The sequence below is a fragment of the Lipotes vexillifer genome, unplaced genomic scaffold (genome assembly GCF_000442215.2).
Source record: "Lipotes vexillifer unplaced genomic scaffold, Lipotes_vexillifer_v1.1 scaffold395, whole genome shotgun sequence".
Classification (NCBI taxonomy): domain Eukaryota; kingdom Metazoa; phylum Chordata; class Mammalia; order Artiodactyla; family Lipotidae; genus Lipotes; species Lipotes vexillifer.
In genome coordinates, this window is record NW_006797390.1 from 9,077,789 (window position 1) to 9,093,061 (window position 15,273).

A 15,273-nucleotide genomic window follows, 5' to 3' on the forward strand; every position below is an offset into this window, starting at 1 on the left:
ATGCCGAGCGTCAGGACTTGTGCCCCAACCGTCCCGAGGACCCCGTGTTTCCTTTTAGTTGGTGAAAATCCTCAGCACTTTAATTCTGCTGCTCAAAATGGTGGCTGCGGTGGGAGGTGTTGTGGTGACAATGCCGTGGTGGTGCCGCTAAACTTGCCCCTGCCCCATTTTCTCCCTGAAACGTAATAGGTCTGAGGTGCTGCTGAATTACGGGCTTAGAGTTTAAGAACCCCGTCTAAAAAATACTGTGGAAAAATTTCATCTTGCCAAAATCCATGTATTCCGATTTTACTGCCGGAAAAATAGAAGGAAGTAATCTTGCCCGAAGTTGTTACAGAAGTCGAGTAATCTATAAATAACGTTTTATGTTCTAAGTAATGAACCTGTGGTTTCTAAGTATTAGCAGCTTGAATTCCTAAAGGCAATGTAACCTGATCTGAGAGGTCCAATCTGTGTGTATAACAGAAATGAAAAATCGTTGTTACAGGTGAATAATCAGGGCCATTTGAGATGAGTGTTTTCTCTTCGGAGCCCAGTATTTCTTGGAGGTGACACTTTTTTGGTGGTGGTTGTAGTTAAAATGTGTGCTATTTGAAGTATATAAAATACGAATGAATATTTGGAATCCAACGTGTACGTATTTTGGTAATTATCCGTATCTGTTTATAATTTGGAGATGTTCCCTAGATGGATACCTAAGGATAGTGACTTTTTACCTCTGCAGTTCTTGTTGTAATCCTTTTCACATGTGTTTTGATGAATGCAGAGTTTAATAACTTAAAGTTTTCAGTAGTTGTCAGAAATTTAAAAATTTAAAGTAATTTTTAGGCTTCTAGCAAATTTGACTCCATGAATGCAGAACTCACTGAGAACATGGTCAATTTTGATTCTCTAAGTATAATTAAATTATTTTTATTTTGCTTAAGTGATTTTTTTTTTTAATCTAATAGTTTATTGTCCTGAAAGTTTGAAAAACAATCCCTTGGTTAGAGTTTAGGATGCACTGGAAGAGCCTTCTTAAAAACAAACAAACAAGAAACAATACTATTGCTCAGTTGGACAGCTTCAGGGGCCCTGTAAAATCTTAATTTACTGCAACTTTAAAAGATAGAAATGATGAATAATACCAAGTGGTAGAAGTTGGGTATCAGCTTTTTTAGGAAACCAGTTTTCAGCTGTGGGAAAGAACTCATTTTACCCTTGACCACCAAGCTAAACCCATGGATTTATAGAAAACTTAGGAAGCAGAATTTTCAAGGACTTGGCTTCTATTTTTCTAAATCAAGGCAATCTCTTAGATAGCTGAAGGTCTGGGAGCATTCATGCTGCAATTCTGCAAGAGGTCAAGACCTCCCACTTAGAGAACTGGTCCCCAAAGCATGGATATTTTTATTTTTGCATGTAAGAAAACCTTTTTACTCTGCTAATTAGCCTTGAATGTACAGGATTTCTTTAGAAGAGTCAATATACCAGCTTCTTGTTTTGGGGGATATGTTTAGGGGCTTGTATGTTGCTGTCCCCCAAATATGGGTCCTGTAATCATCAGACCAAAAATCTGCGAATGTGTAGATACGCTTTAAGTTCAAAATTTCTGATTTTAAAAACAATGCATAATCATTATATAAGACTTGAAAATCATTATATAAGATATAGGTAAGAGAATTAAATCACCCATAATCCCACCACTCAGAGATAAAAGCTGTTAACTGTTAACATTGTATCCCACCGCTCAAGGCTAAAAGCTATTAGCTGTTAACATATTTAGAAATTCCCAAACGTGCTCACACGTGTTTTTGTGCCCTGGATTAAGTGGTGGTGGTTTAATTTTTCAGATGAGGAGATTGAGGTGTAGCTGGACAACAGTAGATTAATACTGAATTCAGTAGTTGGTATTATGAAATATCTATAACTAGCTGCTTAACTGGATGGATTACCAAAGAAGTTCATGGCACACCCTCTTTGCCTCAGAAAATTATCAAATTCAGAACCACTTCATTTATATCAAGTGTTCTGTAATTGTTTAACATTCTAGTGGGTTAGGCTGGTTATGTTTTGTCCTGATTCGAGAGTGAAGAATGGTGAATTGATCTCCCGAAAGATTTAGTACTGGGACTTCCCTGGTGGTGTAGTGGTTAAGAATCCACCTGCCAGTGTAGGGGACACAGGTTCGAGCCCTGGGCTGGGAAGATCCCACATGCCACGGAGCACCTAAGCCAGGACGCCACCACTGCTGAGCCTGCGCTCTAGAGCCCATGAGCCACAATTACTGAGCCCGCGTGCTGCAACTACTGAAGCCCACATGCCTAGAGCCCGTGCTCCACAACTAGAGAAGCCACTGCAATGAGAAGCCTGCGCACTGCAGTGAAGAGTAGCCCCTGCTCACGACAACTAGAGAAAGCCTGCGTGCAGCAACGAAGACCCAACATAGCCAAAAATAAATAAGTAAATTTATTAGGAAAAAAAAAAGATTTAGTACTAATCGTTTTTCCGCTAGCCAAGTGACCTTTACAGTGAGTAGCGTGTCTTACTTAACCAGAGTAAGGTAAGGGACGATAGACCATCTTCAGTAATCTGGTCTGGAGTTAATCATGGTGGGTGTAGGGTTGCAGGGGGAAATCCCATCATAAACATTTTGGGCATATTTTCTCTAGAGAAGAAACCATGGGGCTTCTAGGTGGTTATTTGAAAATGGTCATGTAGAATTACCTGGTTCATATAGTAGCGGCATGATGAAAATAATCTGATGGTCCTGTCTACTTTTTTTTCTTGAGCTTCCTGCTTTGAGTACAGAATCCTTTGCCTTCCTGGTTGTGGTTGTGTGTGGGTTAAGTCCCTCACCTCATCAGCATGATGATCTGGGGGCAGTGTCTTTAATTCGGATTCCTGTTGGTGTTTTGTTGAATCCAACCTCTTGAATCAAGAGCTCTAGGCATGAATTATTAAACATGAAAATAAGTGATAAAACTTGATGAGAGTAACTTATTAGTACATCAGGCCTATCAGTGGTCTCTGAGCCTGGGGCCTAAGGATGGGTTATGGGAGATTTTGTGTTGGTGTACATATGTGTACTTTGTCACTTTCATCAAATTTTGAAAGAGATCCCAACCATACAAAGGTTAAAAGGCCTTAAACTAGATGAAAGATTTAAGTTGGCCTTGAATAGGGGAACCAGAAGGCTAGTTTCACAACACAAGATGCCCTGGACCAGGAGTTAGGAAACTTGAATTCTTATTGCTAGCTTTGCCCCTAACTATGTCTGTGACCTTCGGCAGGTCAAACAGCCTAATGAAAAAGGACACTTGTATAGTACTTTGTACATTTTCCCAATGTTATTTTATTCACAGTCATCCTTAACCATCACTGGGAGGTAGGAATTATCTTAATTTTGCAGATGAGGCAATTGGAAGGTTAGAGAGGCGAAGTTTCTTGCACAGACTCTCACCTGGATCTCAGGTTCTTTGATACCAAATTCTTTGCTGCTGCTGCTACATCGCACTGCTTCTCCTTTAATTTTCACCGTCTATAAAATGAAGGGCTAGACATGGAAGTAAGGGCCAAGATTCCACAGTGCAGATATACAGTTCTTTGGTTCTCAATAACGTGGGGTACAGAAGATCCTTTTTAAAACTTCTGCTGGGACTTCCCTGCTGGCGCAGTGGTTAAGAATCCGCCTGCCAATGCAGGGGACGCGGGTTCGAGCCCTGGTCTGGGAAGATCCCACAATGCTGCGGAGCAACAAAGCCCGTGTGTCACAGCTACTGAGGCTGTGCTTAGAGCCCCCAAGCCACAACTACTGAAGCCCATGTGCCTAGAGCCCGTGCTCCGCAACAAGTAAGCCACCACAGTGAGAAGCCCGCGCACCGCAATGAAGAGTAGCCCCAGCTCTCTGCAACTAGAGAAAGCCCACGCACAGCAAGGAAGACCCAACGCAGCCAAAAGTAAATAAATAAATAAAAAAAATAATTAAAGAAAAACAGAAACTTCTGCTGAATACAGAGGGACAAGTTCATGATTTCATTTGTTTCTTTCAGCAAGTAATTATTGAGCATCCATTATGTGCTAGATGCAGTGTATTAGGTGCTGGAAGTACAGATGTGAACATAACAAAAAAATACCTGCCCTCTTTAGTGGAAGGAGACAGATAATAATAAACAAATTGGCATAGAGAGAGCCAAGTTGAGGGGTAGGTTGTTGGAATTTAAAATAGGGTGATTAGGTGTGGGTGGCCTCATTGAGAAGATGGCATTTGAGCAGGACTGAAGGAAATAGGGGATTTAAGATTATTTAAAAGCTAGTAGTTTGTGGGACTTCCCTGGCGGTCCAGTGGTTAAGACTCTGTGATTCCACTGCAGGGGTTGCAGGTTCGATCCCTGGTCAGGGCACTAAGATCCCGCATGCCGCGCGGCGCTGCCAAAAAAGAAGACAAATTAGTAGTTTGTCAGAGTAACCTGTTGAATGGAAAATACCAGATGATAAATGTCTTCTAAGACTCAGGGTGTGCTCCTTCTCTGAGGAGGGAAGGCCAAGAACAGGATGGGAATTCCAGAGGGGCAGATCTTGAAACCCTAAAAAGGGGACTGCTCCATCAGAGTGTCGCTCAACCCACAGTGAGCACGGGCTGCTTTTCTGCTTAGCCCAGTGTCTCGAGGAGGAAGTCTTCTTCGTCTTCACTGGGCTGCATGTGAAGCTTCAGAGCTTCAAACTGGGAGCTTCTCCAGTTGTAGAAAGGGTAATGACCTCTCATCTCTGAAGGACAGCCCATGTGAGCACCCGGCTTGCTCTACCACGGAAGTTCAGTTTGGTCTTGCTGAATTTTCTGGAACACAGAGGGGAAGCCTAAAATATGACCTGGCAGCACGGCAGCATTTGGTACCACCGCCTGTCTGCCCTTCGATCAGGAGAGGCCGAGTGCTGGATTCTCGTGGTGTGTTGGGCTGGGGGTAAGCATGAGGGGCTCTGGCAGAGTGCTGGGAAACCTGCCAGTGCACAGGGCGGGTCAGGTGAAAAGTGGGTGTGGACAGAGCCCCAGGGACAGAGGGCACAGCTTCTGACTAGATGGGCTTAGATCTAGTTGATGGGATTGAAAATACTTTCAAAAGGGATCAAGCAGAGAGAGCCAAAAACCTGGACTGTGGGCCCACCTCTGTCATTAACTGGAGCTGTGATCTTTGGCAGATCACTTGGTTTCAGATGCCGCAATCTATAAAAAGGCAATTGTGGACTAGGTGATTCCTAGGTTTTTCCTCTGTCCAACGTGCTACGATTCCCTTCGGATGTTTCTCAGCATGCAGGGCACAGGTGTCTGATCCAGAAAGTCACCGACCTCCCTGGTTAGGACCAAAGTCATGAGCTGTGTTGGGGTCCGTGTCTTACAAATTAATTTTGTACCAAACTAAAGCTGCAAATCCATACTTGATGTGCTTGTGGATTCTATATGAATTTGTTTTTCTGTGGAGATCTTGTCTGCATATACATTACTTTGAGGGTAGCTTAATTGATGTTTTCACTGTCTTCGAGGTCCTCAAACTAAGATTTTGTATTTTGAGATTATGAGGAACTCATAAAGGAGGATGAAGGTCTTGAATTCTGTTCTTTTCAGTTCGCTTCTGTTTGTTCACTTAAATTGAACAGCATTCACACTTATATAACTTTGAATGGAGACCGGTTGAAGGTTCTGGCCTGGGGCTTGCCATTTGACGGTGAAACTGCAGATATCTGTTCTCCCCTTGCCCGTATTTTCCTATTTCATTGGACTCTTTCTTGTATTCTTTCATCATGTCTTCTCTACAGGAGCCTCTAACAAATACTATTTCATACCGGAAAACTCGGGAAGGTTTTTTTACCCTAGTTCTTAGATCGAGACAGGAGTAGTTGGATGGTGGTACCAAGCTCAGGATTCTCCCAACCTCGCACTGACATTCGGGGCCGGACTACAGCCGCGTGAGTGGCGGGGCCGCGTGCAGCCAAGGACGTGGTGCCTCCCAGAGTCCACCCTCCGCGGTCACACGAAGAACCCCGGGCCCTGAGGCGGGCGGGGGCCCCCTCCCCACAGGGAGTCCCCGTCCTGGGTGCGAACCTGAGATGTTTTTGTGTGTAGCGTTGAAGGCAGTTAGCTGTGCTTGGTGTGCCGTCATCAGCAACTGCACGTCAGAAATCTGGGGAACAGATGCTTTGTTAATTCTTTTCTTGAAGTTGTTTAGGGGAAGAGGATTGGTTGCGGGGGCGGTGTTGCGGAGAGGGCCCTGCGACTCCTGAGGGACGAAGCGGGGAGGACCGGAGACGGCAGCGGGAGGGGGGCTAGCGTGTGTGCGTGTGCGCGCGCCCGCCTGCCGGGACGCAGCCCCTCAGGCTGTAAGAGGTGTGTAACTGTTCTGCGGGGCGCGCGCCTTCCCGTGGGATCTCCGCTCATGCGGCACCGCGCACGCGTCGTGGGTGCATACGCGGCTTCGTTTTGGTCGGGAGCGAAGGTTGCGTGGTGGCCGCCCGAGCTGTGTGCAGGACACGCTGCGGGCTCGCGGGCGCCCAGGAGTCCCGGCGGCCGGCGGTGTGGGGTCTGGCCCCTACGCCACCTCGCCCAGCAGTGACTTGGTGACGCAGGTTATCCACACTCCCGTGGGAAACGGGGTGCGGCTTATGTAGAAATGTACGGAAGGTTTCGTGTCCTGATCTCGCGTGGACTGGAAGATGGGCATTTGGCTGGTCCAGGCACATGGTCGTGTTCTGGTACGTCGCACGCTGTCATGGTTACTTCAGCTTTGGCCCCTGGACTGAACGTGTGAATGGCGTCACCACAGACTGTGCCTCCTTCTTTGCCCCCCCCATGACCCCCCAAGTTAAGTGAAAACAGAGGCAGTGATGGAGCCACGGTTACTCTAAAAACTCTTCGTGTTTTTAATGTTGAACCTACAAATCAACTCCCGTTAATAATTGCCGAGAATGGAGTAAGTTCTTACAGCTGAGAGTGGTGTGATTGGTCTGCTGGAGTGGAGAGTGTTTTCTCCAGGCCAGTTGCTTTTCATGAACACCCCTCCCTGAGTCGTCATTGTTTCAGCAGCAGTGCACGGAGGACGGTGATTTGCTTGACAGAAAATGTGTTAAATTAGCAGACCTACTTTAGCAGATCTTTTCTCACCCCCATTCCCATTGTGTTTCTTCTGTTTCCCTGAAGGTTGTGTTTGCAGAGTCTTTTAGGTGTGGGAGACAATTTTTATAATCGGTGTCCTGGAGTTCTTTGCTTAGGGGACACTGTTATATAGGGGGAAGGTGACTTAGAGAAATTTCACTTGTGCCATAATTAAGGGATTTAATTTTTTTTTCACTCTTAGGCTGGTATGATTTGGGTTAGTATCCCACACGTTGTTAGAACGTTCCCCTCCCGGTCCCCAGCATCCGGTAAGGGATGCTGGGTGCCTGCTTTAACAACATAATGGAAAATGTGTCTCTCAGAAACAATGTCGAGGATGCCTGTGTCCTTATACCACTAGAGTTTCATCACTTGGTGATGGAGCCCTCTTCATTATCTATAACTCTACTTGGATTTCTGTACTATGCAAGTCTTCAAAGTGATAGTGGAATTACAAACAAAAGGAGAATCTAAAATCCCAGTCTCCCTTCTGTCTTGTTATCGTCATCTTTATTAACATTAACGGCCCCAGAATAATTGCAGAGGTATGGGACCAGGTGGCTCTTCTGCTGCCCTGGGGAATTAGAGTATGTTATGAGGGAGGAAAGGGTGAATGGCTGGGTGGCAGCGATGGCTGCAGGAGCTCAGAGGCCACAGGGCTCATGAGTGACATGCTTCTTGCGGAAGGCAGGGCTGGGAGGGGGGGTCACAGTGAGTAAGCGCATTGCGATCAGAGTTCTCGTTTGGAGGGCTAGTGAAAAATGAGGTTGAGAGACAGGAGGTGGGACGCTGCAGCAAGCCTGGAATGCCAGGCCCACTCGTGTTAATGTTTTTTTTTTTTTTTTTTTTTTTCGGCCATGGCTCATGGGCCCAGCCGCTCCGTGGCACGTGGGATCTTCCCGGACCGGGGAACGAGCCCGTGTCCCCTGCGTCGGCGCAGGCAGATTCTCAACCACTGCCACCAGGGAAGCCCCCGTGTTAATCTTTTTTATTCAGGCAGTGAAGTTTTGGACAAGAATGACGACAAAGTTTTAGACTAGGAATGTCCTGGGTCTCAATGTTTTAGATTAAGTCTGGTATTGGTAACTGGGCTTAACTCTAGAGTAGAGTGGTTGTGAAATGCTGCAGGTAGCGGTAACAGGAAAGGACCTTCGTCACTGGCTTTGAATAGTGTGACTAGGTGACTGACAGTGTTGGGTGCATAGAGAGGGTGGTATCTGGTAAGGATGTTTTTGGCTGCAAGTAATGGAATGCTGTACTCACAGTGACTTAAAAAACTCTGTGGACTGTCCTATAACACGTGGTCTGGAGGATCCTGGCAGGTATGCTTCTCAGTGACAATGTCCTTAAGTGCTCAGGCAGTGGTCTGCGAGTGGTTACAGGATGGTTTGCATAGCTCCAAGGTCTGCATTGCTGAGTGATGCAGGGAAGTACAGGAAAATTACAATTGAAAATCAATTGTATGTTAAGTTGGCGATTTGAAGAGGCTGGAGATGACTTCAGAGAAGGCTGTTGGGAAGAGGAAGAGGGAAAGGCTAAAACTACATTGTCCTGGAATGAGAGAGGAAAAGAGCTCTCTAGGAGGCTTAAAAGAATGGTGGAAAAGAATGAACTTTTTTTTTTTTAATTTACTTTATTTTATTTATTTTGGCTGCATTGGGTCTTTGTTGCCGCACACGGGCTTTTCTCTGGTTGCGGTGAGCAGGGGCTACTCATCGTTGTGGTGTGCAGGCTTCTCATTGCGGTGGCTTCTGTTGTAGCGGAGCGTGGGCTCTAGGCGTGCGGGCTTCAGTAGTTGTGGCACACGGGCTCAGTAGTTGTGGCTCGTGGGCCCCAGAGCGCAGGCTCTGTAGTTGTGCCGCACGGGCTTAGTTGGTCTGCGGCATGTGTGATCTTCCTAGACCAGGGCTTGAACCCGTGTCTCCTGTATTGGCAGGTGGATTCTTAACTGCTGAGCCACCAGGGAGGCCCAAGAATGAACTTTTTAGAAAAACTTTTTCACGAGTAATATGTAATATTATAAAAAGAAACCCCAGTTCCTCCTAGGTTAATGTTTTAGTGCTGTACTGAAGAGGCAGGTCAGTTGTAGGACAACCTGTCCCCTGCTTTTTAAAGAAGAATCAGCTTGTTTCCAAATTCTCCTCCCTGTCTTATACTAGCAGAGTCCTCTTCACTCTTCTGTCCTCTTCTGATTGTTGGGAGTGGGGTGGTAGTGACCCCACCTCTAGGATTGCCAGTTGCTCCTTGTTTTAGCTTCCTATGTAGGAAAATGAAACTGAAAATCTGGGCCTAGAAATGTACCCCTTTTATCATTAGAATTTTAGATTTACTTTTGCTTACCTATTGATTGATTGGAATTCTTCAGTTTTTAGTTTTTCTCTGTTAAGTATTTAATGATTTGTATGACTGCTACTTAATGGGACTCATTCTTCCATAATGGGAGTTTATGTACAAATAAGATAGTCAGGTATCAGTGTGATTCTTCATTCTAATCACAGTTCCCCACGCCTGGGGAAGTGACAGCTCAAGAGAAAGGAGTAGTTCTTCTGTTTATTTGTTTGTCTTATCTGCCACCTAGCTCTACAAAAATTTTTGGAGGTTATCTGGCTGCTCTACCTGCCCTTTGCCCCTTTTCCCTCCTCCCGGCTGAGGTAAGTCTATATCCTGGCTGGTAATCTGACACATCTTGCAAGAAAAGATGAACTGGATCAATCAAATTCCCATTCTTGGGATTGTAACCTAGGAAATACGAGGGTTATCAAGTTAGTGTGGAAAAGCAGTTAAAAGGTCACAGTGAGAAGCCGTGATGCAAACCAAATTCTTGCATGTGAAGGAGCAGAAACTGGAGAGAGACCCAGCATTAGGGGAATTAATAGGAAGGCTCCAGCCCCAGCACATTGGTGTTCATCCTGCAGGAACCTCCAAGCATCTGAGGGACTCTGTACTCCTTGCCCCCTCACTTTTCTCCATGTGCGTGTATTAAATATTTTATAAACGTAGGCTCATGCTTTTACTTAGACTTCTGAATCCTGTTTTATTCAGTTAACAATGTTAACATGACACAGGATGCCCTTTCGTAGCATACGTTATGACTTTAATAGCTGTGGAGCGTTCATGCTCTGATTTATTTAACCAATCCTCAGTGGAGCATTGAGGTTATTTTTAGTTGTTTACCATCATAACAGCCATGAACAGAAAGATTGTTTTCTTCCCAAGATAGGATTAGTGTTTTTGTTCATTAGACTTCTCTTATTACCCTCTATATTTGAAGTCTTAAGTTTTTAATTTTCTTCATAGTCAATTTTTATCTTGCATTTCATGACAAAAGCTAACGTGAATTTGGTGCCCACTGTGGGCACTCCAGGCACTGCTTGGTGTTTCTCATGCATCCAGCTATCCTTTTTTAAAATTGAGATACAATTGACATACAACATTAGTTTCAGGTGAACAGTATAATGATTCCATATTTGCATATGTTAAGAACTGATCACCACAGCAAGTCTAGTCAACATCCCACACTGCACATAGCTACAAATTTCTTTTCTTGTGAAGAGAACTTTTTAAGATCTACTCTCAGCAACTTCTGCTTGTACAGTGTACAGTGTTATTAACCATAGTCACCATGCTGTACATTACATCCCCAGGACTTACTTATTTTATAAATGGAGGTTTGTGCCTGTTTACCCCCTTTACCCATTACACCCACCCCTGCTTCTGGGAACCACCCGTCTGTTCCCTGACTGTAAGTTGCAGACATGATACCCTTTACTTTTAAACACTTCTGTGTTTTTATGCCTTAAAAACACAGACATTTTCTTACATAACCATAGTACAGTTATCAAAATCAGGGAATTAATACTGAATAAAATTTCTAGATAATAGTATATCATATTGTCAACTGACCCCCAAATATTAATGTATAATTTATATATTTTTATGATTTTAAATACAATATTATTTTAGAAATTATTTTGCTGGCGAGGGTTTTCAATCTAGGATCATGTGTTGCATTTAACTATTGGGTCTCTTTCAGCTCCGTTAGCCTAGAGTGGTTTTTCAGTTTTTGTCTTTCATAACCTTGACCTTTTGGAATTGAGACTGTCCCTCAATTTGGGTTTGTTGTATGCACTCTCATGATGAGATTCAGGTTCTGTGTTTTGGCAGGTGTACTAAAGAAGTGGTGTGTCCTTAGGGCATCATATCAGGAGTCACGTGATGTCACTTGGTCCCATGGTGATGGTTATTATTAACTTTCATTGCTTGGTTTGAGGTGGTGTCTGCCAGCTCTCTCCTCTGTGAAGTTACTGTTTTTCTCTTATAATTAGTACATACCTGGTGGGGAGAGGCTATGTAAACATCCTGTTTCTCATCAAAATTTCACCCATTTTAATCCTTGCATGCTTCTTTGCCTGATTCAGTCAGTACATCATAGTTGCCAAATAGTTATTTTCAAATTACATCATTCTTTTTACATTTATAAGTTGGCATTCATAGTTTTCATTCACAGATTTTAAGTGTTTGATTCAAAACTGTTTCTGGTGTCTGATAAGAGTATAATTTTATAAATTTCTTGGAAATTTCATCTAAGTGAATAAGCATTTGATATAATAATTTTCACAAAGTGAAATAATTCTTTAAAGCTTCAGATCTTAGTTTTTCTTTATACTTTGAGAAGTTTCAAACGTACAGTGAAGTTTGAAGACAAATAGAGGTGAGCCCTGCATACCTTTACTTTAGATTCACCGGTTGGTAACATTTTACCACATTAGCTTTGTTTTCTTTTAAATTTTGATTTATTTACTTATTTATAATTAATTAATTCATTTTTGACTGTGTTGGGGCTTCGTTGCTGCACGTGGGCTTTCTCTAGTTGTGGCGAGCCGGGGCTACTCTTCGTTGCGGTGCGTGGGCTTCTCATTGCGGTGGTTTCTCTTGTTGCGGAGCATGGGCTCTAGGTGCACGGGCTTCAGCAGTTGTGGCCCACGGGCTCTAGAGCGCAGGCTCAGTAGTTGTGGTGCACGGGCTTAGTTGCTCCACAGCATGTGGGATCTTCCCGGACCAGGGCTCGAACCCGTGTCCCCTGCATTGGCAGGGGGGGGGGGCCCCCCCCCCCTGCCAATGCAGGGGACACGGGTTCGAGCCCTGGTCCGGGAAGACCCCACATGCTGTGGAGCAACTAAGCCCGTGCACCACAACTACTGAGCCTGCGCTCTAGAGCCCGTGGGCCACAACTACTGAAGCCCGTGCACCTAGAGCCCATGCTCAGTAGTTGTGGTGCACGGGCTTAGTTGCTCCACAGCATGTGGGATCTTCCCGGACCAGGGCTCGAACCCGTGTCCCCTGCATTGGCAGGGGGGGGGGGCCCCCCCCCCCTGCCAATGCAGGGGACACGGGTTCGAGCCCTGGTCCGGGAAGACCCCACATGCTGTGGAGCAACTAAGCCCGTGCACCACAACTACTGAGCCTGCGCTCTAGAGCCCGTGGGCCACAACTACTGAAGCCCGTGCACCTAGAGCCCATGCTCAGTAGTTGTGGTGCACGGGCTTAGTTGCTCCACAGCATGTGGGATCTTCCCGGACCAGGGCTCGAACCCGTGTCCCCTGCATTGGCAGGGGGGGGGGGCCCCCCCCCCCTGCCAATGCAGGGGACACGGGTTCGAGCCCTGGTCCGGGAAGACCCCACATGCTGTGGAGCAACTAAGCCCGTGCACCACAACTACTGAGCCTGCGCTCTAGAGCCCGTGGGCCACAACTACTGAAGCCCGTGCACCTAGAGCCCATGCTCAGTAGTTGTGGTGCACGGGCTTAGTTGCTCCACAGCATGTGGGATCTTCCCGGACCAGGGCTCGAACCCGTGTCCCCTGCATTGGCAGGGGGGGGGGGCCCCCCCCCCCTGCCAATGCAGGGGACACGGGTTCGAGCCCTGGTCCGGGAAGACCCCACATGCTGTGGAGCAACTAAGCCCGTGCACCACAACTACTGAGCCTGCGCTCTAGAGCCCGTGGGCCACAACTACTGAAGCCCGTGCACCTAGAGCCCATGCTCAGTAGTTGTGGTGCACGGGCTTAGTTGCTCCACAGCATGTGGGATCTTCCCGGACCAGGGCTCGAACCCGTGTCCCCTGCATTGGCAGGGGGGGGGGGCCCCCCCCCCCTGCCAATGCAGGGGACACGGGTTCGAGCCCTGGTCCGGGAAGACCCCACATGCTGTGGAGCAACTAAGCCCGTGCACCACAACTACTGAGCCTGCGCTCTAGAGCCCGTGGGCCACAACTACTGAAGCCCGTGCACCTAGAGCCCATGCTCAGTAGTTGTGGTGCACGGGCTTAGTTGCTCCACAGCATGTGGGATCTTCCCGGACCAGGGCTCGAACCCGTGTCCCCTGCATTGGCAGGGGGGGGGGGCCCCCCCCCCCTGCCAATGCAGGGGACACGGGTTCGAGCCCTGGTCCGGGAAGACCCCACATGCTGTGGAGCAACTAAGCCCGTGCACCACAACTACTGAGCCTGCGCTCTAGAGCCCGTGGGCCACAACTACTGAAGCCCGTGCACCTAGAGCCCATGCTCAGTAGTTGTGGTGCACGGGCTTAGTTGCTCCACAGCATGTGGGATCTTCCCGGACCAGGGCTCGAACCCGTGTCCCCTGCATTGGCAGGCGGACTCTCAACCACTGCACCACCAGGGAAGTCCCTTTTTTGTTGAACCATTAGACAGTAAGTTGGCAATGTGATGTTACTTCCCTCCCCCCCAAAATACTTTGCCATGTGCTTCATAAAAATAGGGGCACTCTCCCACATGACCGCGTCAACATGTTCACATTTAAGAAAATTAACAATAATTTTGTAATAATATCCATATCCAGACATCCTCACTTGTCCCCACAGTGACTTTTAGAGATGTTGTCCCTCACCTCTATCCCGGATCACACATTTGTTTGGTTGTTAGGGGGTTAGTTGTTTTTTTAAAAAAATTTTTCATTCATTCATTCATTTGTGGCTGCGTTGGGTCTTGGTTGCTGTGCACAGGCTTCCTCTAGTTGGGGTGAGAGGGGACTACTCTTCGTTGCAGTGCGCGGGCTTCTTATTACAGTAGCTTCTCTTGTTGCCTAGCACGGGCTCTAGGCACATGGGCTTCAGTAGTTGTGGCACGCAGCCTCAGTAGTTGTGGCTCGCGGGCTCTAGAGAGCAGGCTCAGTAGTTGGGGCGCACAGGCTTAGTTGCTCCGTGGCATGTGGGATCTTCCCGGACCAGGGTTCGAACCCGTGTCCCCTGTATTGGCAGGCGGATTCTTAACCACTGCACAACCAGGGAAGTCCCTGGCGAATAGTTTTTAAGCAGGTTGAAGCCAACCCATTTATCCTAGTAATAAGGAAAAATTGGTAAAATGATTTAAATTTCAAGCTGCAAGTATATTAGGTGAAATAATAAGGAAAAAAGAGAGTTCATTGGAATAATACTGGCTCCAGTCCAGGCTGTGCTTAAGGTGTGGGCAAGCTACCTCTCTGAGCCTCAGCTTCGTGGTTATGCTGAGATTCAAATGAGCTGAGGCATAGGAGGGCCTGGCACACACAGATTTCTACACCTGGTAACTATTATCATTAAGTTTTTTTTCTCCTTTTGGTTTTTTTTTTTTTTTTTTTTTTTTTTTTTGTAAATTTCAAGCTGCAAGTATATTAGGTGAAATAATAAGGAAAAAAGAGAGTTCATTGGAATAATACTGGCTCCAGTCCAGGCTGTGCTTAAGGTGTGGGCAAGCTACCTCTCTGAGCCTCAGCTTCGTGGTTATGCTGAGATTCAAATGAGCTGAGGCATAGGAGGGCCTGGCACACACAGATTTCTACACCTGGTAACTATTATCATTAAGTTTTTTTTCTCCTTTTGGTTTTTTTTTTTTTTTTTTTGCGAAACGTGGGATCTTCTCCTACCAGGGCTCAAACTGTGCCACCTGCAGTGGAAGCGTGGAGTCTTAACCACTGGACCACTAGGAAGTTCTCATTTTAGATTTTGAATTATGATAATGTTTTAACAGAATCATTTGGAGGAAATTAAATAATAAAGATATGTTAGTGAGATTGCTCATTTGTTTATTTTGAAGTCAAAAGGCAATAAAATTGTAAAAAGAAAATCAGTCACATGCTTACGTGGATTAAAGTG